Genomic DNA, 27,419 nt, shown 5'->3' with positions numbered 1-27,419 from the left:
ACTTTGCACCGATATTCAAACAATAAATATGGACATGTAATAAGGTATAAAAAAAAATAATAATCCAACAATAATACTAATACACATAATAAGAGTCTAAACATGAAAGCTATATATTACAAAACAAAGACACTAAATATTACACATACCTGCATAAATAAAAAACAAAAATAAAAACAAAACAAAACAAAAACCCGAATATTAGATATTAGTAAAGACCAAAATTAGAAGAGAAATAAATAAAAACAGAATAAAACAAAATAACAAAAATAAAATGAAATTTGCATGCCTATGTGTGTGTGTTCTGTGCAGGGAGACTCACAGAAGAGACTTACTGTGGGAAATTGGAACAGGGAGGCGTAGAGTAGGTGTCCTCGGGTTGCTTCTGTTCTATGGCAGCTTGCAGCAGAGGAGGAAAGCTGGCCGTAGCAGACTCTGATGTGGCCACTGGGATCTGGCCGAGAGGGCTGGCAGCACTGCTGCTGTGGGAGGCCGAGGGTGGAGAGGAGCTCTGGAGAACGTGCGACAGCCGTTGGTGGCGCTGCGGCGGGTGGATCTGTGGAGTTGCAGTGGGTGTTGTCGGTGATGGGGTCGTGGCCGTGAGCAGCGAGAACGCTGGAGCTGATATGCTGCTGGTGCTTGCGATGGCTGGAGTTCCGAGGAGGCGGGATGATGGTGGCCGTGGGGTTGTGACGGTGGCAGCAGGGGGCCGTGGGTTCTGCTTTGCTGAAGTGGCTGGAGAGTGGTCTGCTGGGGGTTCTGCTGCAGGCTGGAGGATGGTGGCCGTGGGATGCTCGGCTACTTACAGGGATTTTGGAGGGAGTGAGAGTGATGGGGAGAGGCTATGGAGATCAAGGGAATGGTGAGGATGATGGTGGGGTGATGCCGTGAGGCTGTGATGAGAGTATCCGTGTGAGAGAGATGAAGAAAAAAAAAAAAATTTCCTTTGGTTTCCGCCCCCCTGTGGCTGTGTTCGCAGCGCTATCCCTCTCTTTGTGTGAACCCTTATTGCCATTATATAAAAAAAATTCCAAAACCCTAAAACAACTTTCCTTTTGGGATTTTATTTTTCTTATTTTATGGTATTTTTTCTTTTGGAAATAATATTATGAGTATAACTACTATTATGGTAATAAGGAAATAATAATTATAAAAATAATAATAAGGTAATAGAAATAAATAAAATAATAAAAAAAATAAATAATAACAATAATAATAATAGTAATAGAATAATAATAATAGTAATAATAATAGAAGATACTAAAAATAATAATGATAACAAAATAATAATAATAATAATAATAGTAATAATAATAATAACAGAAATAAATAATAATAATAGTACTAATAAAGATAAAAATACTACTAATAATAAAAGTTAAAAATAATATTAATAGTACTGAAAATAAATAATAATAATAATAATGATAATAATTAATAATATAAATAGAAGTAAAAATAAAAATAAAAGTAATAATAATAATACTAATGAAAAATAATAATAATAATAATAATAAATAAAATAATAATAATAGTAATAATAATAAGACTAATGAAAATTAATAATAATAATAGTAAGAATAAATAAACTAATAAAAATACTAATAATAATAATAATAAAAAGGGAACCCTTTGTTCTATTTGGCTAGGACAAAAATAGGGTGTCTACAGGTACATTTCATTCGTAATAAACAAATATAACATATGCTTTTCTGAAAATAAATTTACTCATAATCAATAATATTTTGCATGGAAAAATAATTGTTTTAGTTTATTCCCTTTCCTGTCTACTGAGAAAACCCCTAAAATATCCTAACCTAACCCCCGTAGGATTTCCTACTCAATACCCTGAAACTGAAAATTTTCAGTATTAAATCTCAGTATTTTCATGCATACATCATTTCCTATAACTATCACAAGACCAAATTTGGCTTGAAAAGCCTTACCTCAACTCTAGGATGATTTCCAACTTGCTTTCACCAACGATCCGCTCTGGTAGATTTGAAGAGAACTTCCCCAGGAGCGTCGTGGTGACTTCGAATTGTCAATCTGGTGTAAAAATAGCCCAAAAACGAAGAGAGAGAGAGAGAGTGAGTGAGCCAAAGGGGAGAGAGAGGAAAGAGAGTGGAGCGTTAAAAGTGAATAAAAATCATATTTTTACATATATATAGACAGGGGATTTTGTCGACGAGCCCGTCCTTCGTCGACGAATTCTCACTAATTTCGTCAACAAGATTCAGTCTTCATTGACAAAACTCAATTGGCACCATAACTCCTCTTGGTATTTCTTCGTCGACAAATTTTCTTAAGCCTTCGTCTACGAATATAGGGGATTCGTCGACGAAGCCCTGATGATCCCCTTTTTGTTTTTCCTTCCAAAATGCAATGTCATCGACAAAGCCGACTTCCTCTTTCCATTATCGTTTCCAATTCCCCTCCTCTTATTACTTAAATCCCATTATTGTTCGGATTGTCACATCTAGTTCCAGGGATAGCACCAATTTCTAAAACGTCATATAGAATGGCACCGGTAGAACAAAAAGAGTTGAAGGAACAGTTGTAGGAACTGTTGGATGAGGAATTTATTCGGCCAGCGTGTTGCCCTAGGGAGCGCTGGTATTGTTTGTGAGGAAGGAAGATGGGTCGATGAGAGTGTGCATCGACTACACATGTTCATATTTCCATAAGTCAGCCAAAATTGTGGGGACAATGTAATCCTAAACTTAGGATGCCCATAAGAATGTAAGATACTAAATGGGCAACAATTGGATTCCTATGTTATGTGAAAATTCTTTATTTCTTGGGAAGTGGGGTCATCACCATAACCTGAAACCAACCATGGGAACAAGATGTCATGGGCATCATGTTGTCAAGTCTTCCGAAGGATCTTGTGGATCAAATAACACCTAACAAAATCATCTTTCTCGACTTACCTAGAAGAAAAATCATAATGATACTCGGACCTTTAGAAATCTGCTATTTAGAAGGAAAATCATACATGCTAGGACCTGGAGCATTATCTATTCGCTCTACCCTATGCAAATCCTACTTGACAATGGAACACCAATTTAACCGCTTAGGCATTGGTTTGGTTGGAATTCGATTCGTATACAACTTAATATGAAATCTTCTGTGGTTATCTGCAGTTGATTGTGGCTTTTGAAGCTATCTTCAGAATCTAATCTTTCTACCATTAGCAACTCTTTAGTACAAATAAATGTCACCATTTCCTTCCTGATCCATTTTACACAAGAATTATGTTGCCAGACAATGTTCGATCACTGATCATAATTGACTAAACTACTTTAGTAGTATTGTATTATATATCAAAAACCAAGACGCATGGTTATTGCATACTTGTTTGGTCACTGGAACAAGATTATGATTGGCTTGAAGTCAGTATACCAGGACTTAGACTTGCCATAATTGCAATCCATGTTTTTCATTGAGAATATTTTCTAACTTTGTTTTGATACTCAACGTGTGCCACCATAGGTTAGAAGTTGGGATTTAAAAAAATTGTTTGAAGCAAGAAAAAAATCTAAAAACTAGTTTGGTAGGTAAATGATACTTTACCCTGATTTAAAAGTGTAAGCCTATGTATTAGTTTGACATTGAAAAAAAATTGGATGATTAGAATTCCAGGGAATGTTTGGGAGTTCAAATAATTTTTACTCAAACGAATTACTAAGTTATGGTGAGAGTTTTGAAGTGCCTTTTATACAATTGATCTAACGGGTAAATGATTACACATCCTGGTTTGAGATGTCCCAGCAGGTATTGTCCTTGATGAGTATGAGTCGTTATTGCAAGTTTTCTGTTTAAAGATGAGGTTAATCATTGGTGGTTATCCATTGATCATTCACCTAGCTATTTGTTTTTAAAAGAAAATAGTATTCAAAGATCCAAATGGAGTGAGAGTTTTCTTTCTAACTAACAAGCTCTTATATTTGACATCTTGAGTGCTTGTGAAAGGATAGAATTTGGGCACATGTCTAGGGTTGTAACAGTAATGAAAGGAATATACGAGTTAACGAATCTCAAACTTCTGTACCCATAGTTGGTGAATTTCTAAATATTCGTCCCAAATGATTTATTAGGGTTACCTCAAAGAGGAGATTGGATTTAATATTGATTTGGAGATAAGAACAGAGCTTATGTTGACTGCTTCATATAAAATGACATTGATTGGACTAAAGTAACCTAGGATGCAACTAGAAGATTTTCTCAACAAGAAACTTGTTCGACTTAGTATATCACTATAGGTTGCACCTGTGTTATTCACTAAGAGACATAATGAGACCTTGAAGTTATGCATTAATCATTGGAAGTTAAATCATGTTACATTAAGAATTGGTATCGACTTCTAGGGATTGGTGGATTATTTGATTAATTGGTAAAATCCCAAAATTTTTTGAAGATTGAGTTGCAAATTAGATTATCACTAACCAAGATTTGAGAATTTTATATTCCAAAAATAGAATTGAGTACATAGCAAGATTACTATAAGTTTCTGGTGTTACCAATTGGGGTTACCAATGCACATTGCATTTTCATGGATAGGATGAATCAAGTTATTTTACCATACTTGGATCAATTTACTATAATTTTTATGGATGATTTTTGGGGTATTCAAAGACTTAAGAAGTACATGAATGACATTTGAGATTAATTTTACAAACATTATGAAAACATTAGTTATATGTTAAACGAGAAATGTGAGTTCTGGACAACTAATACGAAGTTTTTGGGTCATCTCATAATCAAAGGATAGTTATCCATTGATTATTCTGAAGTTATGTTAGTGTTAAATCTTTGGAAGACTGAAGATGAAAATTAAAGTTGTTGAGTGTTAGTACTGAAGTAAGGTGCATTAGAACATGATGTATAATTCATCAATTTATGTTAGTTATCAGTTCAAATGGACTTGTTTAAAGATTACCTCAAAATTTATTGGGTTAATGATGGATTTTACTTAGGGTTGTACTCAACAAATTTCGAGGGTGAAATTTTTATAAGAAAGGGAGAATGTAATGCCCCAAAAATAATTATTACAGGAGGATGTAGTAATTCAAAATAATAATAATAATAATAATAATAATAATTATTATTATTATTAATTAATTAATTAAACTTTATTAAATTGAATTAATTGAATTAAGTAATATGATGGTTATACATATATATATATATATATGTATAAATGTATAAGAATAAGTGATATATATATATATATATATATAAAGTATATAATATAATATAATATTATTATAATATATAATAAAGTCAAAAAAGAAGAAGAAGAAGTTAGAAACAGGAAGCTTAAGCTTCCTAATGAATTGCAATGTGAAGAAGCAGAATACCCCCCTACTGCGCCAACTTACTCTGTCTCTCTCTTCGTTCTCTCTCCCACTCTCCTCAATTTCTCAGCTAATATTCGCCTGATCGAAAATCAGAAAATATTACTGGACTCCATTCTCCACCATCGACATTTCTACTGGAGTGAATTTGTCGTAGAAGTAACGTAGACATATTTCTTGGGGTAAGGTAAATTCTCACTTTTACCTCAATTTTTCTTAAATCCTAAGCCTTATTGATGATCGGAACCACGATGAGCCATGCCAGACATAACTCCACATCTTCTCACCTTTTGAGAAATTTCTCATCACATAACTCCAATAAAAATAATTTTTACCATCCAACTGCACACTAATAGATTGTAGAAAATTATCTCGTTCACTAGCCATGATGAACAACAACAATTGTACCCAAGATATAAGAAACAAAGTAATTTTAGAATGGCAAAAGCGAAACCAAACATGCCCATACCAAGCCAAGAGAGAATCTAACAAATCACGAGTCAAACTCTAACCAAAAGCAAACCATGTCCAGATTTGCCAATAGCCAGAAAACCAAAATTGAATCATACGAACACTAAAAAAAAAATACAGGTTTTAAAAATGGGGCATCCTTGAAATTGGTTCACAGGCACGACCCATGCTTCCAACTGATCTTGTAAAACCCAACATTGTCTCTTGTCGAAGTCCTCGCCCCAAGATCAATCCCAACGCCACCTCTGACCACCCCCTCGGCACCGGCAACTATGTCATCACCGTTGGCCTCGGCACCCCCAAATCCGACCTCATCCTCATCTTTAACACTGATAGTGACTTGCAACTCCACTGCCTACAAACAACTCCTCTGCCTACGACGACCAATCCTACTCCAACGACTAGTTTGCCATTGAAATGTGAAATTCCATAGAGCAAAACTCTAATATCATGTTATAATCAAAGAGGAGAAAAAGATTGGGAAAAGAAAAGGTTTTCATTGAATCAATAGGTTTTATAAGAGATAAAGATGACTTATATTGCCTATAAGAATAAAAGGAAAAAAAAAGACTATTCTACCCTGATATAATGCAAATAATTATTATCACTAACAAGTACTTGGCCAGATGCCAATTGTAATGTTCGGGATTTGAGGCAAGTTAAATCTAGAGTGGGGTTGTCTCATGCTTAAAAGATATGGGAAGCATAGGTAGTTAGTAATCACTGTTTGGTGTAGAGCTACTCTTTGAGAATTTTCACATGAACTTAATATATTTGGAGATGATGAATACTAATTTGACTCAAAACATATTGATTCTCTATTTAATTTTTTACTGTTAGATACATAATATTTTTAACATAAATTAAAGTGGGTTGCTTTTTTTTTTTTTTTTTTTTTTTCAGTCTAAAATTGCTAGCTTGTATTAAAAGGTGTGTGCATATGTAGTAACTTCTAATAGATTACATTAAATAAAAGGTAAATATATATTCTGTGGTTTAACTACATCTTTGATATATAAGAATGAAATTAATGAAATCAATCTAAAGGTATGGAATCAAATTTCTAAATTAAATTTTTATATTTTTATTTTAAAATTTATTTTGTATATTTTAGGACAAAAGACATTGACCTGCTCTCATACCTCCTTAGGTTTCAAAAAGTTCACAAATAAGTATTGAATTTTTAAAAATCTTAGAAACTTCTCTTGACAGTTGATTTCTAAGACATGTATAACTTTCAAAAAGTTGGTTTTTTTTTTTTTTTTTTACCATTTGAGAATTAAGTTTGCATTTTTTTTGGTAAATTTCAGTAGAAGACTAGAATTTTTGAAATTTAAGTGGACGTCTAAAAGATTTTTAAAATTTCAGGAGAAACTTGTATCTCCTCACATTATTATTACCACCCATTTTCACTTCAAAACCTCTCCTTGATGAGGGGTAGAGAATATAAGATCTCCTTGCATCCTAGTAGCTTGCCAAACCACAATTTAAATAATCAATGGAGAAGATTTAATTATTATTTTTTGGGCAAAAGACACTTACATCTCTTAAGATTTGGTAAAAAGACAGAGACTTCTCATGAGCTTTCAAAAATGTCGCAATGAGTTTCAAAGATGTTATAAACATCCACCAAGTTTGCTAAAAAGACAAAGATCCCCCTAAAAAAACTTGTCCTTTTGCAAATGACAAAAGACATTCACCTCCCTTAAGGTTCGATAAAAAGACAGATCTACCTTGAGGTTTTTCAAAAGTGTCACAAACTTTTTTTGAGATTTCAAAAATATCATAGACGTCCCCTAAGGTTTGCCAAACGACACATACGTCCCCTAAAAAAGCTTATCTTTTTGTAAAATATAAGGAAAAATTTATGTCTTTTTGACAAACTTCAAAAGAGGTCTTTCAGATTTTTAAAACCTTAGAAAAAGTCCTTGAAATTTTTGAAATCTCGAAGGAAGTCATTGTCTTTTTGTCAAAACTTAGGAGAGGTTAGTGTCTTTTGCCTTTTTACAAAATATAATGGGAAGTTTGTGTCTTTTTAACAAACTTGAGGGTAGGTCCCTAAAATTTTTGAAACCTTAGGAGAGGTCCTAAAAATTTTTGAGATCTTAGGGGAAGTCGGAAATCATTTTCTTTTTGCCGAAACTTAGGAGATGTTATTGTCTTTTGTCATTTTTCAAAATATAAGAGGAGATTGGTATCTTTTTGACAAACTTCAAAAGAGGTCCTTGAAATTCTTAGAATGAGTCTTTTTTAGAATCCAAAAATATTAGGAAAAGGAAAGAAAAATATCAAATAATCCATATTTTCATGTTTGGTTATAAAAAAAAATGAGAAAAAAAGTTAAAAAAAAAACTAAATCTATTAACAAAATTTTGATTTTGCACATCATAAATATTTATATTTTTCTATTTTTTAATTATATTAAAACAAATTTTTTTAATAATATTTAATAAAAAATATTTTAAAAAAATTTCCTCCTTGTTATAAAATAATACCGAAATAGATAAACGTGGATAATTAGAAAGTAATAAACACAAGCAAAATAAAATAAAAATAAATACTAAAGAAAAGTGAGACCGGATTTAGGTGGTTCAGTTTATACCTGCTCCACGGATGGATAAGATCTGAAATCCACTAATTTAAGAGGAATTACAAAATATACCTGACATTTGTATAAATATCTCATCTTCTTACCTTACAAAATATCTCACTTTCTCTTTTCTCTCTTACTTCTTTCTTTTTTATTTTCTACAAGGTCAATATTCTACACTTTGTATTTTGCACTCTATAATCTTCAATTTTTTCTCTCCCTCTTATCATTTTAATTACGTGATCCCATTTATATAGCATGTGGGAGGAGTAAGTGGATTTGTTGATAATAATAATGGATTCAGATGCATGAAAGATGAGAGAAATGAGGCAGGTACATGGATGATGGCATCCACCATGGGAAAAGGAGATGGATGGTGACATCCACCATTCACAACACTCCTTTCTCTTTCTTTGTCTTTTCCTTTTCCTTTCTTTTTCCTTTTCCATATAAACCAAATTGACGTTAAGCCGATTTTCAAAATTTTTGAAACCACAACTAATATGATAGTCCTTTTGTCAAATGAAGAAAAAATTAGTCTCTTTTGTTCCGTTGACGCCGTTAGCTCTTTTAACGTGCCTTCACCGCCCAGCTGCATCAGACGAAATACCCTACAAAAGACAAAAAAGTAGTGTTCAATGTGCACACATGAATAAGACAATTCTCATCCACTCACGTGAATTGCATGAGATGTGAATAGAACACATAAGCAAATTAAAAGGCATGCATTAATCTAACGAGTTTTTTTACGAAAATATTAACAAAAATAGAAAAAAGAAAAGTGTAGGTTAGTTAGGATAAAAATTATGAAAATGTGTTCAACTTATATTTAAAAAGTCGATTCTATTAAAAAAAAAAATGTTAAAATATGAATTGATGGGTAAAAATGAAACAAAAAATAAAACAATAAAACGAAGATTAGCCATCAATTAAGGTTCGAAACTGACTTTAGAATAGTTTGTTCTGAATTTTATTAAAAAAAATGACACTTGTTGAGAAAAATAATTATATGAATATATATGAACCAATTACCACAAGTAAATCAATGGATTAATGTAAAATAATAAATAAAAATGAGACATAAAATTTAACGTGATTCTCTCAAATGTTGATGTACGTCCACGGGGCACGAAAAATCAAATCCAATATCACAAAAAATTCATACAAAGTGGATATAAAAGGCACGAGCCTTGCAAATATACAAGAGTGTATAAACAAATATAGTAAGATGAAAATGTCTCACCAAATATTCTAAACAAAGTTTTAAAGAAGAATCAACCAGCCAAAGTAGAGCACAATGAAATACCAATATGCTGTAAATAATCTACAGCCAGAGTCACACGAAGAAGAAGGTAGCAGCAGGTTGCTGTACTGGTGAGATGACCGGCGCAGGCGTGGGCTTGCTGCAGGTGTTGGCTATAGGTGCTAGCTGTAGGCACTAAAAGCTACAGGTGCTGGCTGCGTGTATGGAGAAAATTCAAAGTGGAGGGGCAGCTGCTGCACATAATCTTTGATTTTGAATTTCAAAATAGAATCTCCAGATTTTGCTTCTACTCGAAAGCTAACGAACATTTGAAAACAAAACCTTTTCAAGGCATTGGGTCCCATAAGAGGGAAACCCAACAAATCTCCCCCTCTCGACTTATGGGGACAACTCCACCAATTCAGCCAAAACTCAACACTTCACATGCTTGTCTTTAGTCAATGCTTTTGTCATCATATTCGAACCATTGTCGTCGGTGTGAATTTTGTCAAGCTGCAATAATTTCTTATCCAACACATCTCGAATCCAATGATATCTCACATCAATATGTTTTGACTTTGAATGGAAGATATAATTCTTACTCAAATGAATTGTGCTTTGACTATCACAATAAAGAACGTACCTTTCTCGTTCCATGCCCAACTCTTTTGCATGCTTCTATAATGGCAATAAACTCTGCTTCCGTAGTAGATAGAGTAACACATTTCTATAATTTAGATTGCCATGCCCCATCTCCCCCTGCAAAAGTCATCAAATAACCCGAAGTGGATTTTCTAGAATAAACATCACCAGCCATGTCGGCATCCGTGAATCTATAGAGCGTAGACTTATCATTTCTAACGTACAAACACACTTTTGAAGTACCTCTAAGGTATCGGAGAATCCATTTTACCGCTAACCAATGCTCCTTTCTCAGATTAGAGAGAAACCGACTAACAACTCCAACAGCGTGAGTTAAATCTGATCTTGTGCAAACCATTGCATATATTAAGGAACTAACGGCCGAAACATAAGGAATTTTCTTCATTTCTTCCTTGTCTTTCTCACTTGTAGGACTTTGTTTTGTACTAGGCTTGAAGTGACTGGCAAGTGGGCAACCAACGGATTTTGCTTTATCCATATTTAACCTCTCAACACTTTTTCAATGTGGCTTTCTTGAGACAACCAAATTTGCCATTTTTCACAATCACGAACAATTCTCATGCCAAAAATTTGCTTTGCTGGTCCCAAATATTTCATAGCAAAAGACTTGCTCAACTCCAACTTCAACTTGTTAATCTTGGAGAAATCTTGTCTTACAATAAGTATATTATCAACATAGAGTAAGAGAATAATATAAGTACCATTCGAATCTTTTTTCATAAACACACAATCATCCGAAGAGGTTTTTGAGTAACCATGATCACTCATGAAAGAATCAAATTTCTTGTACCATCTCCGTGGTGCTTGCTTCAACCCAAACAGACTTTTCTTTAATTTGCACACTAAATTCTCTTTTCCTTTTTGTTTGAAGCCTTCTGGTTGTTCCATGTAAATTTCATTTTCCAAGTCACTATGTAAGAAAGCTGTTTTCACATCTAGTTGCTCAACTTCTAAATTCAAGTATGCTGTTATGCCAAGAACAACCCTAATAGATGACATCTTCACAACCGGTGAGAATATTTCATCAAAGTCAATTCCTTTTTTTGACCAAGGCCTTTTACCACAAGCCTAGCCTTGTACCGCAGATTCTTTTCATCATTTTTCAACCTAAACACCCATTTATTTTTAAAAATTTCTTTCCAAGAGGAAGTTTAACCAAATCATAAGTGTGATTGTCAACTATAGACTTCATTTCCTATTGCATAGCCTACATCCATTCAACTTTATTTTCATGGTTCATGGCTTCTTGATAGCTTTCGGGCTCCCCTTGATATGTTAGAGTAACATAATCACTTGATGGATATTTAGTTGAAGGTCTTGGCTCTCTTGAAGATCTTCTTAATGGGGCTTGCTCTTGAACTTATTGCTCCCCCTCATTTTCATCTTCAACATCACTAGGAATTTCATCATTTCCAACATCTTCAAGAGGTGGAAGAACATCTTCCACATTTTCATCATGTGCCAACGGTGGAGAAGGTGACTCTAAGCCAACAAAATCATTTCCATTAGATTGTGGTTGCTCAATTGTGTCAAAATTTTCAATTGTTTGATCTTCAAAAAATACAACATCTTGGATTCTAACAATTTTTTTTTTCAACCAAATCCCACAATCTGTATCCAAATTCATCATGCCCATATCCAAGAAAAATACATTGCATTGTCTTGTCATCAAGTTTGGATCTTTCATATTTTGAAATGTGAACAAATGCATGACAACCAAACACTTTCAAATGATCATAAGTGACATCCTTACCTTTCCAAATTTTTTCGAGAAATTCACTAAGTAAAGGAGTTGAAGGAGACAAATTAATCAAGTCCTCCATCGTCCTTATTGTTTCACCCCAAAATGATTTTGGCGACTTCGCATAAGAGAGCATACATCTCATTCTCTCTAGTATGGTGCGGTTCATTCTTTCGGAAATACCATTTTGTTGAGGGGTTTTCTTGATGGTCTTTTGATGTCTAATTCCTTGGCTATAACAATATGCATCGAATGGGCCAATGTACTCTCCACCATTATCCGAGCGCACACATTTCACCTTCTTTCCAGTCTCCCTTTCAACTTTAACTTGAAAATGCTTAAACACATCTAAAACTTGATCTTTAGTCTTCAAAGAGTAAGCCCAAACTTTTCTTGAATAATCATCAATAAAAGTGACAAAATAAAGTGCACCACCATGACATTTAACTTTCAAAGGACCACATACATCGAAATGTATCAAATCTAGAACATTATATTTTTTAGTAACAAGCTTTGTACGAAAAGGAACTCTATGTTGCTTACCAGCCAAACAATGAACACAAGTTTTAAGAGAAGTATCTTTCATTCCGGGTAGAAGTTTCCTTTTGAACAAAAACTGCACTCCTTTTTCACCCATGTGTCCAAGCCGCTTATGTCACAAACCGGTGGAAGAGTGACTCTCAATTGCATTCACAATACAATTACCAATTTTACCTTACATCATATAGAGTGCACCTATCTTCTTACCTTTAGCCACCACCAAATTACCCTTTGTGAGCTTCCATTTTCCATCACCAAAATGATTGTCAAAACCTTCATCATCAAGCTTTCTGGTAGATATCAAATTTAGCCGAATGTCGGGTACATGTCTCACATCTTTGAGCACTAACTTGCATCATAGATTTGTTTCTAAACAAATATTTCCCATGCCAACAATTTTTGACAAACCTTCATTTCCCATCCGAACAACTCCATAATTTCCTTTGGAATAAGAAGTGAAGAAATCTTCCCGAGAAGTGACATGGAATGACGCACCGGAATCAATAACCCAATCAGTCTCTTGAATTGTCAAATTAATGCAACTTTCATCGCAAACAACCATAAGATCACCATAAGATGCAATTGAAGTTGCGTCTTCATGCATTTTCTCAAAATTTTTCTCTTTATTTTGCTCCTTGAATTTCAATTTTTTATACTCTCGCTTCATATGCCCTTTCTTATGACAACAGTGACACTCAATATCTTTTTCTGAAAATGAGCTGGACCGGCCTTTTGATTTATTATTACGGTGAGAATACTTGCTTTTACTTCCACCTCTCATTGGATTTTCTATCACAAGTGCCTCTGAATGAGAAGAGCCAACTGATTTTATTCTAATTTCTTCATTCAACAAGCTTCTAGTTACTTGGTTCATAGTAGTAATTCCATCGGGAGCCGAATTACTAACTGTTATAACCAAAGTCGTACAACTTTCGGGAAAAGAGTTAAGAAGCATTAAGTCCTGTAATTCATCATCAAAAATTATTTTCATAGTAGCAAGTTGATTAATAATATTTTTCATCGCATTCAAATGCTCGGTAATAAGATCACTATCTTTATATTTCAAATTCTCCAATTTTCAGAAAAGAAAAGCTTTATTTGTTGCCGACTTTCTATCATAAAGACCCTCCAATTTTTTCCACAATTCATGTGCCGAAGTTTCAATAGAAACATGATGAAAAACACTATCATCAATCCATTGCCAAATGACACCAACGGTTTTTCCATTAAGTCTATTCCACTCATCATCACTCGTGTCTTTAGGCTTCGGCTATTGCCCTCAATAGGCCCATTCAAATCTTTTCAAAATAAAAGGTCTTGCATTTTTGTTTTCCAAGTTACCCAATTGTTTTCATTGAAGCTAATCATGCGATCAACATTACCATCCATGATTTATACAAATTTAATGCGTACAAATAACTTGACTCTAATACCACTTGTTGGGAAAAATAATTATATGAATATATATGAATCAATTCCCACAAGTAATCAATGGAGTAATGCAAAATAATAAATAAAAATGAGACAAAAAATTTAACGTAGTTCCCTCGAATGTTGAGGTACGTCCACGGGGCACAACAAACCAAATTCATGGCTTAAGAATTGTTCATGATCGTGAAAAAGGGAAAATTTGGCTGTCTCACTTAAGCCAGCATCTGTTCGGCCTCCCTCTTCCCCCCATGCCACCCATATATATTTAAAAATAGTAAGGCGTCATTTTTTTGTAATTATTTAAAAATTAAAAATTATTTGTATAAATAAAATAGTATCAAAATTATTTATTGTTATTTTTATTTCCTATAAATATAGTAAAAATAAAAAAAATTAACTAATCTATTCGCCCCTGGTGTAAAGAAGTGAGGCTAGTTAAGAGATACTAAAATCTCATGGATTCGTGATTTAAGGACAAAATACAATTACTCACCATATGAGACCCATAAAGTCTGTGCTCTCAAAATATTCGATACTCATTTAGTTTAATTTTATAAAACAAGCTTATTTATTTTTATGATCCGGAACTCCAATTTGGGCAAGCCCTGTAGGGCTATCTTGACAGCACCAAATTGGAGGATAAAAACATACTGTGCCGCTTGTCCATTGATACATTTATAATAATTTATCTGATAAATCAAAAAGTGAAAGAATTAAACTTAAGATCTTGGGCTCATCAAAATCTAACTTCACACTTATCATCTAAGCAAATCTACATGGACAATTTTTATAATGTAATTTTGCCATTATGCCAATATTTATTATAACAAAAAATATAATGTGAAAAGAGAATTAAGTACTTGAATATCGAAATCAAACAGGGGCTCCAAATTCTAGCCGACAAGGGAGTCTTTCTGACACACACATTAATCCCTAATCATGCATGTTCTGACTCAGCGCCAGTTGTTGGGTCGTTTTCACGGCATGTTCCATGCATGGCCCCTCATCTTATATAATTGGTACGTGTGCCTATGTCGTAACTCACCGGAAACCTGTGCTTTGACACACACACAACCCTTTTACGGCGGCCATGGCAGTGTCATCGAAACACTCCAGCATTGACGTTAAAAGTGTGGTTGATAGGGTGTAGGAACCATGGTTCGAAATTGCGGTCGCGGGTAACGTTGCGAAACGGTCGCGGGTGTCGCGGGAGACGCGGGTGTTACATAACGGGAAGCGGGCGTAACGGTCGTGAATTTTTTTCACGCATGCACAACCATGCGAAAATTAAAAAATAAGCATGAAATCCATTAATACATGATTTTTAATGAATTTTGAAGGCTTTCATTCAACCTACAAATGCTTTTTAATAGGCATTATGATTTTTATATTAATTTTAGTGCACTGTTTACAAAAAAAAGCATATTTTTTTATAGTTTACATTATTTTAATGAGTAAAAAGATGTAGAAATGTAAGAATCAATTAATTTAAGTCATAAAGTTACTAAAAATGAATCAATACTCAATAGACTTAATACTCAATATACACATTACACATACATGAATTTAAAAAGTGATTAATATCAAATATTAATAAATAGTTGAAAATAAATGAATACAATATTACAAATTTATAATATAACATATGTCACCACCAAAAAGAATGACGTGGAGGGTCTTCATAATTTGCATCTGTATCTTGAGATTGGGATGAGAAATTATCTCCCCATCATTGTGGAAATACATAGTTGAATGAACCCAAGTTTGCATCATTTTGTTGTTGCTCTTGAAAATGTACTGGTGATGAAAATTCTCCTGAATAATGTCTATAAGTTGGGGCAGGGGCTGGCTCTGGGTAGTGTGTAGAAGAAGACTCACTAGATCCTGAGATTCCTGATCCACTGGGATAAAAATGTGAGTCACGAGATGCATAATGTGGATATGCTGGATGAGATCCATATGATTGTGATGATGAACCATCTAAACCAAAGTTGCCAAAACTACGAACCACACCATATGAATCTTCAGTAGAATCGCTAGGGTCACCACGAGCACTCCTCCTTCTCCTGGGTTGTGAAGATTGGTTCCCTGGAGGAATACCCAAGTCATAATTTTCAGGTATGTCATGTAGTCCATAAGGATCAGAAGGATATATATCCCTTCCAAATGATGTTCCTGTATCATATCCATAATTATATTCTACACCGCCGCCTCCACCACCACCACTGCCACCCCCCCAACCCCAGCTCCAGCACCACTATTACCATCATCATCACTTGGTGGGCTCAAACCAAGATTGTCATCACTTTGCGTACGTTCAGGGCTTGAACCTGAATCATCATGCGCGTTTATTGGTGGTTGATCACCTCCTTCTGTAGTACCACCAACCCCTTCATTTAACCAATTTGAATTGTCTTGACCCTCGAGTAGTGGTGTCTCTCTCTCCTCTAACCATTGACTTAAAGGATCATCTTCTTCGAAAATGTAGTCCAAATTGATAGGATTGAAACCCTCTTCAATTTCTCGTTGGCTTCTTCTCATTGTACGTCTTAACTTTAACCTCATGTTATAATGTACGAAAACAAGTTTTTGTAGTCTCATGTACTTTAATCTATTTCTTGTTTTCGTATGGATGAGGCTAAAGGTGCTCCAACTACGCTCACAGTTCGAAGCTGATGTGGTCTGACTAAGAACTCTAATTGCTATTCTTTGGAGCTCAGGAGCACACAAGCCATAATGAATCCACCATTCAGCTGCATGAATAATTAAAAAGAGTTTTATGTTAGTATAGCGTATTTCAAAAGTCAAATTTGAACACAAAGAGAGAAAATAGAGTAATTCTCCATTATTTAGCTATATAGCCATATTTACCAGGATTTGTTTGTTTCACTGCCCTTTGAGCCAACGGGCTTCCAAAAGTCTCCTGCCTATCTCGATATAGCAACAACTAAAAAATGATGATTGTGAAATATAAATAATTAATTAGATGTATTAATAATTATTCTTGAAAGTATTACAGAATACTAGAACAATTCATTATTCAATTTAATGGAACCAATACTTACTTGATTAATAGCCCGAATTTGAGTATCTATATCGGGTACCAACTTGGTTATCACTTTTTTAACTCCATCCATGACTTCTCTAGCAACTTCAGGAGAGGGTGGGGCACCATAAAGAAATTGTTGGTTCAAAAAATACCCTACAATTAAATTTAGAAACATATTAATCAATAGTTTTCTAATGCAACTATGCATAATTTAAAAGTTAAAATAATAAGAAATTGTATTTGATTTACACTTACCAGCAGCGTGCAAATCTTAGTGCAACTGAAAACTCCACCGGTTATCAATAATTTTCCAATAGTCTTTGTAAAATCGGCAATCTTTTTGAATGGCCAACTTCGCCCTATCAATTGCCTCGTATATGAAGCCCATGGTTGGTTTTTCATCACCATCAACCAATTTAAGAACTTTCACCAAGGGTTCTTGCACTTTAATTATATCAGAGGCCTTTTGCCAAAACTCTTTGCCTAAGATAATTTTCTTTGAATCATATGCTGGGCCTGATTTTGCCATTCCAAACCTTGAGTTTTTCCAAGCATCAGATGTAAACATTTCCCTTAGTGCTTGTTTATGCCTGACAATAGTCTCCAAAGCAATGAAATTTGTGGCAAATCGAGTGATGGCAAGGCGAAGTAACTCTCTATTATTTGTGAATTTCTTCATGAAATTCACTGTCCATGTGTGGTTGTAAATAAATGAGGTTATTGTTCTTGCATCTTCTAAGACCTTCTTCACGTTACTTTTCTTACCAATATCTTCAAGAATAAGGTCTATGCAATGAGCTGCACATGCTGTCCAATAGAGATTGGACCTCTTCTGCATTAATAATTTTCCTCCTGCCTTCATTGCAGCTTCATTATCAGTCACTACTTGGACAACATTCTCCTCTCCAATTTCTTCAACCACCTCATCCATTAATCTGAAATGAAATTATAGATTCAATAATTACTACTATTTAATTAAAAACATGCAAGTCCATAATACTATTTGCATATACAATTAAAATTAAAAAATTACCTGAAATAATATTCAGCTGTTCTGCTTGGCACATCAGAGGCATCAACTGATTTATGAAACACGGTGCCTCTATCGCAATAAACTAAAAAGTTTATAATGTGTTTTCTAGTTGCTCCTGACCAACCATCACACATAAGTGTTACACCTCTTTCCTTCCAAATTCCAGCAAAAGAAGCTATATAATTTTTCATTTCTTGATACTCTTGCTCCAAATAAATTTTAGATATCTCATAGGGTGATGGACCCTTCACCCCCTTTCCAACCTCTGCAGCAATATCAAGCATAGGCTGCATAAATGGAGAGTCAGCTACATTCGCTGAAATCCGATTATAAATTAGGAATTTTCCAACCGCTTTTCCTAATTTACTTCTTAAACCTTTCAGTAACTTTGTGTTGAGTTTTGGTTGTTTCGCACTCTTGCTTCTTTCTAAAATAGGATCCATTGCCTTTAGTCTAGCTTCAGGGGCATCCACTACCTCCAGCTTCTCGACCACTATAAGATCGAGCTCCTGCTCTATTGAAACCACTGGTAGCACCACTCCCAGAGCCACCTCCCTCTTCATAAATATTACCCCTTCCAGTTGTTCTTGCTCGAAATCTTTGTCTCTCTTCCCATTGTTGTTGTGATCGCATGCTTTCTTGTCGAGCAAATCTCATACTTTCTTCTTCCAAGTCCTTCTTCCATCTCTCAAATTCCTCAAATCCTCCTCCTAATTTGGGCTTCTGCTTCTTCTTTTGCCTTTTTTGTTATCTCTTTTCTTCTCAGCTACTTTGTAAGATGTTCAACATCCTTTGTTCTCTCTCCTTACGTTGGTGGTCACATTTGAGCATCCGCTACTTGACCCTTTTTTATGTGCCAAGGTTTTTCAAGCGTGTCATGCCCCCTTTGATATCTTCCCACAAAATTACACATAATAACATGTCTATTACGTCTACCGCAGGACAAAATGCCATCCAATATCTAACATTAGGTAAAGTTTTCAGTTCCTCTATCACGTTGACATATTGATAGACTTAATTTGATGATCTCTACACAAATATAAAGAAAATACAACGTTACACACCTTCCTACAATGACATGAATAATATAATTAGTAATTTAGTAAAGATTAAATAATAAGTACAAAATAGTCCTAATTTTAAATACTTATTACGTAAAAATAAGTATAATATTTGATTAAAAATAATAAGTAATGTTTATTATTTTTATATTTAAATAAACAAAATTATAAAATATTAGATATTTTATTACAAAAAAAATATATTCCTTTATCTTTAAAAAGATATTTTCATTGTTTTTTATAGCTTGATTTTATTTTCATTTATAACTATAAGAAATTAACAGGTGAAAAATATTTTTGCTCTACTTTCATATACATCATAGCATCACAAATAGAGATCCATACATTACAAATTGACCATTTAATTTTTTAAACATTTTCTCAGTATATGGATTAAAATTAAATTTTTCTACAAATTCCAGTAGTAATTAGTAAAAATCAAATTTATTAATGTATTAACTATTAGGTTAATTTTTTTTATTAAGTTATTAATTTTTACTTTATTTGATAACTAAAAACAAAAAATAGATGTAAACATTTATTTTACCTAATTTTAAATTTAAGGTCAAAATTATGTTTTAAAACTTAAAAAATATTAATAAATAGGGTAACCCTACTCAAGAAATGGCAAGTAGATACACATGTAACATAAAATGGGTGACAGATATTATTTAATTTTTTTTCTTTTATAATATGAATATTATTTAATATTTTTTCAATAGATGGGAGTGAATATGATATCTTCTTTATCAAAATGACCACTTTATCTAGCTGACATAAATAGTATGTTAGCCAATTGGTGCCATGAATTAATTTTATTTCTATAAGTTTGGCAAATCCTAAGACTAAATATTATAATAATTGTGCAGAGTATTCCTTGGAATTCTTTAAGAATGGTGAAAAATAGAGCTCAATTAAGCCTAGATAATATAAAATGCCATCACATGGATGTCTTGCGTACATACATTATTTTAATGCTTTGTTTAGATGGTGAATGCAGTAGTGGATTGTTGATATTCAAATATTATTATAAAAAAGGCTTCAATTATTATTGGTAAATATTAATTATTTACTAACCTTAAAAAATATTAATTATATAATATTAATAATTGCTTGCTATGTCATGGAATTAATTTTCATAATTATCTTTCAAAAAATATAATACAATTAAAATATTTATAAATTAAGAAAATTTTATTTTACCTAATTATTAATGATTTCTAATTTTTTACTCTATTAAATTACTTTTTTTTTAATTCAATTTAACAAACCAATTTTACAACAAAATATAATTTAAAAAAATAAACAGAATGAAAAGAATGAAAAGGGCTGTGGTACAACAAAATATAATTTAAAAAACAAAAAAACATAATGAAAAGTGTTGTGGGTGTTAGAGTGTCTCATACGCTGAGGCCTGTAGTCGAGTCAGACCGAGAGAGGGGAGGGATTCGAGGGAACTCGGAGGAGCCTCGAAGAGTCGAAGGAGCGAAGCACAAAGCAGCGAGCCAGCGATGACTCCAAGCTCCGAGCCTCCGAAGCTGAAATCGAGAGGCTGGCTGGTGGCGACTGCGACGACTGGCGGAGGAAGGTGCCGACTGCGACGACTGGCGGAGCTGCTGCAGACCTTTCGTCGTCGCCGGTGACTCGCCAAGTTGCTGGAACTGGAAGCCTGGAACTGCAAGTCTGCAATTCTGAGTAGATCTGCTCGGTAGCCTCGGTGTGCTCACTCTCAGGCTTCGAAGCGTTCTTATTGCCGAAGGCCAACAAATTTTCAAGGTCAGTTTGTAACTTTCCTTTTTACCCTTTGAATGGCAGATGGGTGTGGGGACTGGGGAGAGGGGGAAAGCAACGCTGCTGCCTGCTGCCCTTCAGCAATATGCTACCTGTCGACCATGTAACGGTCCGTAACGGACGTTACGACATGTAACGTTGGAGTATCGGCCGTTACGTGCCTTTACGCCTCCGTAACGGCCGTTACGGCCGTGAATTTTTTCCGAACCACATTATTGGCCCGTATCGGTTTCGGGCCCTCTGATTTCCGTTACGTATCGGCCGTTACGCTACGTAACGGCCGTTATTTAAAACCATGGTAGGAACGTCACTCGGTGTTCCTCTCATCATCGTCATCATCCGTTGATCTTTACGCTTTTATTTCCCCTTCTGCCTACGACACTGCGTGGCTAGCCATGGTTCCCGATCCTCAGCGCCGGCACCAACCAGCGTTCGCCGCCTGCCTCCAATGGATACTGGACAACCAAAGAGTCGAAGGAATATGGGGAGAGGTTGACGGCCACGGCGTTCCCTCCATTGACACTATTCCTACTACTCTGGCCTGCATGGCTGCGTTGAGGAGATGGAACGTTGGAGATGAAAACATAGAGAAAGGTTCATAGCGTCTCATTCACTTGTACATGTTTCTTAAAACGAATGGAGCTTGATTATTAACTCAATGTATAATATAATTTTATATTTCAAGTTTGGAATTTATTCATGCAAATGCAGATAAGCTTCTTACAAGTCTCAGAGCTCATTGTCCTCGTTGGTTTGCCATTGTTTTTCCAGCAATGATTGAACTTGCAGGCACGAATGGTGTAAATGTGGTATTTCCCAACAGCATACGTGCGGTGGTGACCCAAATATTCTCCCATTGACAAACAATCCTTGACACGTATGGATTCATGCATAAATTAATTATGAGACGAGAATGAATTTTTTTTTTTTAATGATGTGGGAACTCCAGCCACCGACAGGCCCTCTGAACCCCCGGTGCAACACCAAATCCATGGGGTGAAAATGTTGCCGCCCACCCATTGACACATTGGTAATTCACCGTGCAAATCACAAGTGAGGAATCGAACCTGTGACTTTGAAGTCATCAGAGTCACAAGTCCGTCCTTACAACTTGAGTAAGCCCCGTTGGGCGAGATGAGAATGACTTGCCTTATGAACAATCAAAAAATTGTCTTCACCTTCAATCATAAATAGAAATGAAACTTCTATAGAAAATTCCATAGAGACAGTTTGGATAAATAAGATTCATGATATCCTTCATACTGATTACCGAGAATTTACCATTCAAACTTCTCATAATTTTCAACTTGGTGCAAATTAAGGTTTAGGAAGAAAAACCCACTCTCTTTCATATTACAATCTAAATAAATTTCAACAGTAGGCCGGCTCAACCATTATATGTAATCGGATGGACAACACCCGAAATGCATTTTACAGGATATCGAATATGCTATCGCAAAATTTATATTTACTTAATTAACTAATCATGCATGTTCATTAATATCCAGGGAAAAACTTGTTGATGGGTACCACTATCCTCCATTATTGTCATTTTGTGAGAGTTTGCCCTCGTCCTGGTTTATCAACGAGTACAGAATTCTTAATCATTTGGGCAAGGATGGTTCATTGTTCCAATCACCCTCTGCCACTGCAAGTGCTTATATGGTCACTGGAAATGAAGATTGCATTGCTTACCTGAAATGTCTTGTTCAGAAGTGCTCCAGTGGAGGTAATTGATTAGGAATGAATTTTATTTAATTTAATTATCCATAATTCAATGGATGTAACTAATTAGGAATGGATTTAATTTAATTTAATTATCCATAATAGAAATTATATAGATAGTTTAATTAACCTATTATTAATTAATTAACTAATGGATAAATAAACTCCTATCCTATGGGTTTTATTTTATTTTTATTTTAATTGTTGCAATTCCAGCTATATATCCCATGGATGAGGAACTTATAAAGCTTTGCATGGTAGATCAATTGGAAAGGCTAGGGGTTGCCGAGCATTTCACTGGGGAGATCGAAGAATGTTTGAAACTAGCTTATAGGTAGTTTTAGAAAAAAAAAAAAAAAAAGTAAAATTTGCCTTCCTAAACTAAGTAATATAACTCAAACAGCCTATTTGAATTTGTAATGAAAATTTATTTCAGTAATTACAAGAATCAGGAACTGTCAGAACTCAATTTAAAGCCAGCAAAGGTATTTAAGGATTCACTAGCATTTAGGCTTTTGAGGATGCATGGGTATAGGGTATCACCAAGTAAGTTTGGTATCACCGAGTAAGTTTTAATTCCATGCTTGCTAACTTTTACTAAGAGGAAAATTTATCTCCGTCCCACATGGAGTAGGAGTACTAAAGTGTTCATTAATAATAATAAAAAAAATTAATTTCTTTTTATTTGCAGAGAGCTTCTGTTGGTTTCTACATCGCGAGGACATCAAAGGGTACTTGCAAATCAATTTCGAAGAATTTTCGAGCGTAATGTTTAGCATTTATCGAGCAACAGATCTTATGTTTTCAAGCGAATATGAGCTTGAAGAAGCAAGATCATTTTCAAAGAAATTACTAGAAATGACTTTATCTTCCAAAAGTAGGGACGACAATCTTATCATGTTCACATCTCTTGCAAGAGTGGTATTTAATTTCACTATAAATTATGTACTTATTTGGGTATTATGCTTTTATTTATTCATGTACAATAGTCAAAGAGAGCATTACACAAACTCCAAGCTTGCTTACATCTTAATTGTATTGGATTTGCTTAAATTTGCATGAGATGGTTTACAAAATATATAGAACTAAATTTAATTTGTTTGAAGGCGTGAAATTCTTTCTTCTAAACACAACTTAACATGAATTCTTCAATATATTATTCACAATACATATATTTTTTTAATTTTGCATATCACCACATAGATTGAACATGAGTTGAGTCTTCCTTGGATTGCTCGAATGGAACATTTGGATCATCGACTATGGATTGAAGAAAATGAAGTTTACCCTTTATGGGTAGGAAAGGCCTCTTTCTATAGGTATATGTCTTCCAAAATGCATACATTAACACACACACACACACACACACATACACACAAATATATATATATATATATATATATATATATATATATTCCTAATTTTGTTTATAATTTATGCTTTCACGTGAGACATTAGACATAATAAAATGTCTAACAAAAAATTTTCAAATTAGGTTATCATGTCTTCACAATGACGAGCTAATGCGACTTGCTGTGAAAAATTTTGAATTTCGACAATCAATTTATAGGAACGAACTAGAGGAGTTAAAGAGGTAAAGTTATAATTTGTATAGAAATTTATACACATTTTGATATATGTATATTTTGTTTTAGATACAAAAAGTTGACTCTCATATTTATGTATGCATGTATGTATCTGTGTATTTATGTATTTCTCTAGAATATATACTAACCCTAATAAATTAGTAAAGAGAGGATCGAAACAAATTTTTTATTTATCATTAACATTTTCTACCATAAATTTTTCAACAACATCCTCTTGCAATATATTGTAAACTTTGTCAAACAAAATAATTAAACATACTCGAGTATTTGTTAATTGTTTCTCTACTTATGGAAATACAGGTGGTCTAAGGATTGGGGACTCACTAGTATGGGATTCGGTAGGGAGGAAACTACCTACTGTTACTTTGCAGTAGCTTCCTGTTGTAGCTTGCCTCCTAATTCTGACGTGCGAATGATAGTTTCAAAAAGTGCAATTATTATTACAGTGGTTGATGATTTTTTTGATATGGAAGGTTCCATGGATGAGTTAATAAGCCTCACAGAAGCAATTCGAGGGTGTGTACATAATTATAGTTTGATCATTCAAATAGATCAATTTATCCTTTTTTTTTTTTATTTTGAATTTGAACTTTCATGAATTTGAAAAAACATAATGTAGAATCGCATTATGTTTTATTCAAATCATATAAATCTGAATTCAATACTTGAAATTTATACTCATGGATACAATCTAACTTTCTTAGTCATATATTAAATAATAGATGGGATGGAAAAGGCTTGAGCGGTGCTACTAAGACTATTTTTGATGCCCTAAACAACGTTGTGAGTGATATTGCTACCAGACATTTCCATCAACAAGGAAGTGACATAACAAAGGGTCTTTGAGATATAGTAAGCTTACTTTCCAGCATATAACTCTTGCATTGTTGATTATATCCTTTCCTTAATTTTATATATATTGGATCATCATGAAATAATGACATGTGGATTTGATTTGGGGGTATGGTCCAAGTGGTATGAAACATTTGGATCATGGCTAACAGAAGCTAAGAGAAGCAAAACTCAATGCCTACCATCCATGGATGAGTACCTCAAAACTGGGATGGTATCTATAGCAATCCATACAATAGTTCTTCCAGCATCATGCTTCTTCAACCCAAGCTTACTGAATCACAAACTCAAGCCTTCCAAATATGAAACTGCCACAACTTTGTCCATGCAGATTGCTCGTATGTTGAATGGCATTCAAAGTCACCAGGTAGTTAATAAAAGATCGTTTAATTTTCTTTTTTGGTGCAAAAAAAAAAAAAAAAAACAACCAACATTACATGAATTCACACATCCAAACAAACACAAGTATACATAAATTCCAATTTCTTATTGTGTCTTCTTTGTAAATATATAGGACTTCTGAGAAGTACATACTTAGAGACATCATATATATTGTTGTATTAGGGAATTATGCTTAATTCACATGTATCACAACGGATATTGACTACATGTACGCTAAGTGACTTAAAAGTGGACATATGTGTGTACAAAAGTAACTAAGCAACAGTCTTTTCTTTTTTCTAGAATTGTACCCACTCAAGTTTCTTGGGTGTGGTTGAAGTCTGAATAAATAAATTTGAGGCTTGTTTGGATTCAAACAATAAAAGAAGCTATTGAGATTTGAGAGAATCTTACACATCTATAGAAATAGAGGGAGCGATAGTCTTTGTAGATTTAAGGATAAGGATTACTTTTGTAGCAGCTCCACCTATTTGAAGTCTTGTATCCACAGCTAGGCACATTGCTCAACTAGGTAAAGTGGTATTTTCTTTTGTTTTTTTTTTTTGAACGTGCTAAATGTGTTCATAATCCCTAGATGTATTTCTAAGCATATAGGAGTTTGTGTGCACATGCATGCATATCCAATTTACTTATCAATGTCTAGTTGCTTTGCATATAACAGAAGGAGCTAGAGGAAGGGAAAATTAATCTTGTTTTACTCTACTTGAAAGAAAATCCTAAGGATTTGATTCCAACACCAAAATGCTTCCTCACATTCAAAGAGCAATCTATTTTCCTCTTCAAGTTTGTTCAGTGATGTCTCCATAAGCAAAGCTCATTGTAACGTTCGGTCATTATGAGTTGAAGAAGAGAATTTCGCAGATTGAAGTGCCCAATACTCGATTTGACCCTGCTTGGCTTAAGGATTTTGTTTCCGAAAAAAAAAATGGAATAGAATCCATTTCCCATTATATTTTCTTTTTATATCATATACCGTTAATAATGAAACTTTTTATTTTAATATGGTTAAAAATAAATAAATATAAATATATATATATATATATAGATATATATATATATATATATATATATATATATATATATTGTAGACACCCCAATTTTAAGAAGGCCTTTCCGAGGAGACCTCATGGCAAACCTTCCCATGCTGCTTGTGCACCCCACACATCTTTGTAGGTCTCGCATGGCTTGTGGGCCCCACATATCTCCATTGGGCCCCGTATGATTTGTGGGCCCCACAACTCCTGGTACACTAGCTCGGATTCCTACATCTGGTGCACGTTACTCCCTCTAGTACGCTAACTTGGATTCCTACATCCGATGCACATTACCTTCTTTGGCATGCTTTCGCCTAGTAGCTCGGGTTTCTATAACCCTCAAACGGATCGTGGACCCCACATGGCACTTGGTCCCCACACATCTCCATTGGGCTCCGCACAGTTTCTAGAACCCTTATATTATTATTATTATTATTATTATTATTATTATTATTATTATTATTATTATTATTATTATTATTATTATTATTATTATCTAATTTGACAAATGCAAGCATGCTTTGTTTCCTCCATTATCACTCACCACATGCTTTGTTTCCTCTCCTTATCATTCATCTCATGCTATATTCCTTTCATCATTCTTCACCCTATACTTTGTTCCCCTTATCATCATTCACCACATGCTTTGTTTCCTCCCTTTATCATTCTTCACATACTATATTCCCTTCATCATTCTTCAACCCATACTTTGTTCCCCCCATCATCACTCACCACATTTCATGTTTCCTCCCTTCATCATTCTTCCTATGCTATATTTCCTTCATCATTCTTCATCCCATACTTTGTTCACCCCATCATCACTCAC

General features: G+C 34.1%; 1 pseudogene; it reads left to right on the top strand.

Annotated features, from left to right (window-relative positions):
* Window positions 1-392: 392 nt before the first annotated feature.
* On the top strand, window positions 393-26,355 carry LOC131145719 (S-linalool synthase-like; annotated as a pseudogene).
* Window positions 26,356-27,419: the final 1,064 nt, after the last annotated feature.

This window comes from Malania oleifera, chromosome 13 (genome assembly GCF_029873635.1).
Source record: "Malania oleifera isolate guangnan ecotype guangnan chromosome 13, ASM2987363v1, whole genome shotgun sequence".
Taxonomy (NCBI): domain Eukaryota; kingdom Viridiplantae; phylum Streptophyta; class Magnoliopsida; order Santalales; family Ximeniaceae; genus Malania; species Malania oleifera.
The sequence above is the reverse complement of the archived record's forward strand: the minus strand, read 5'-3'. Positions and strand labels throughout refer to the sequence as shown.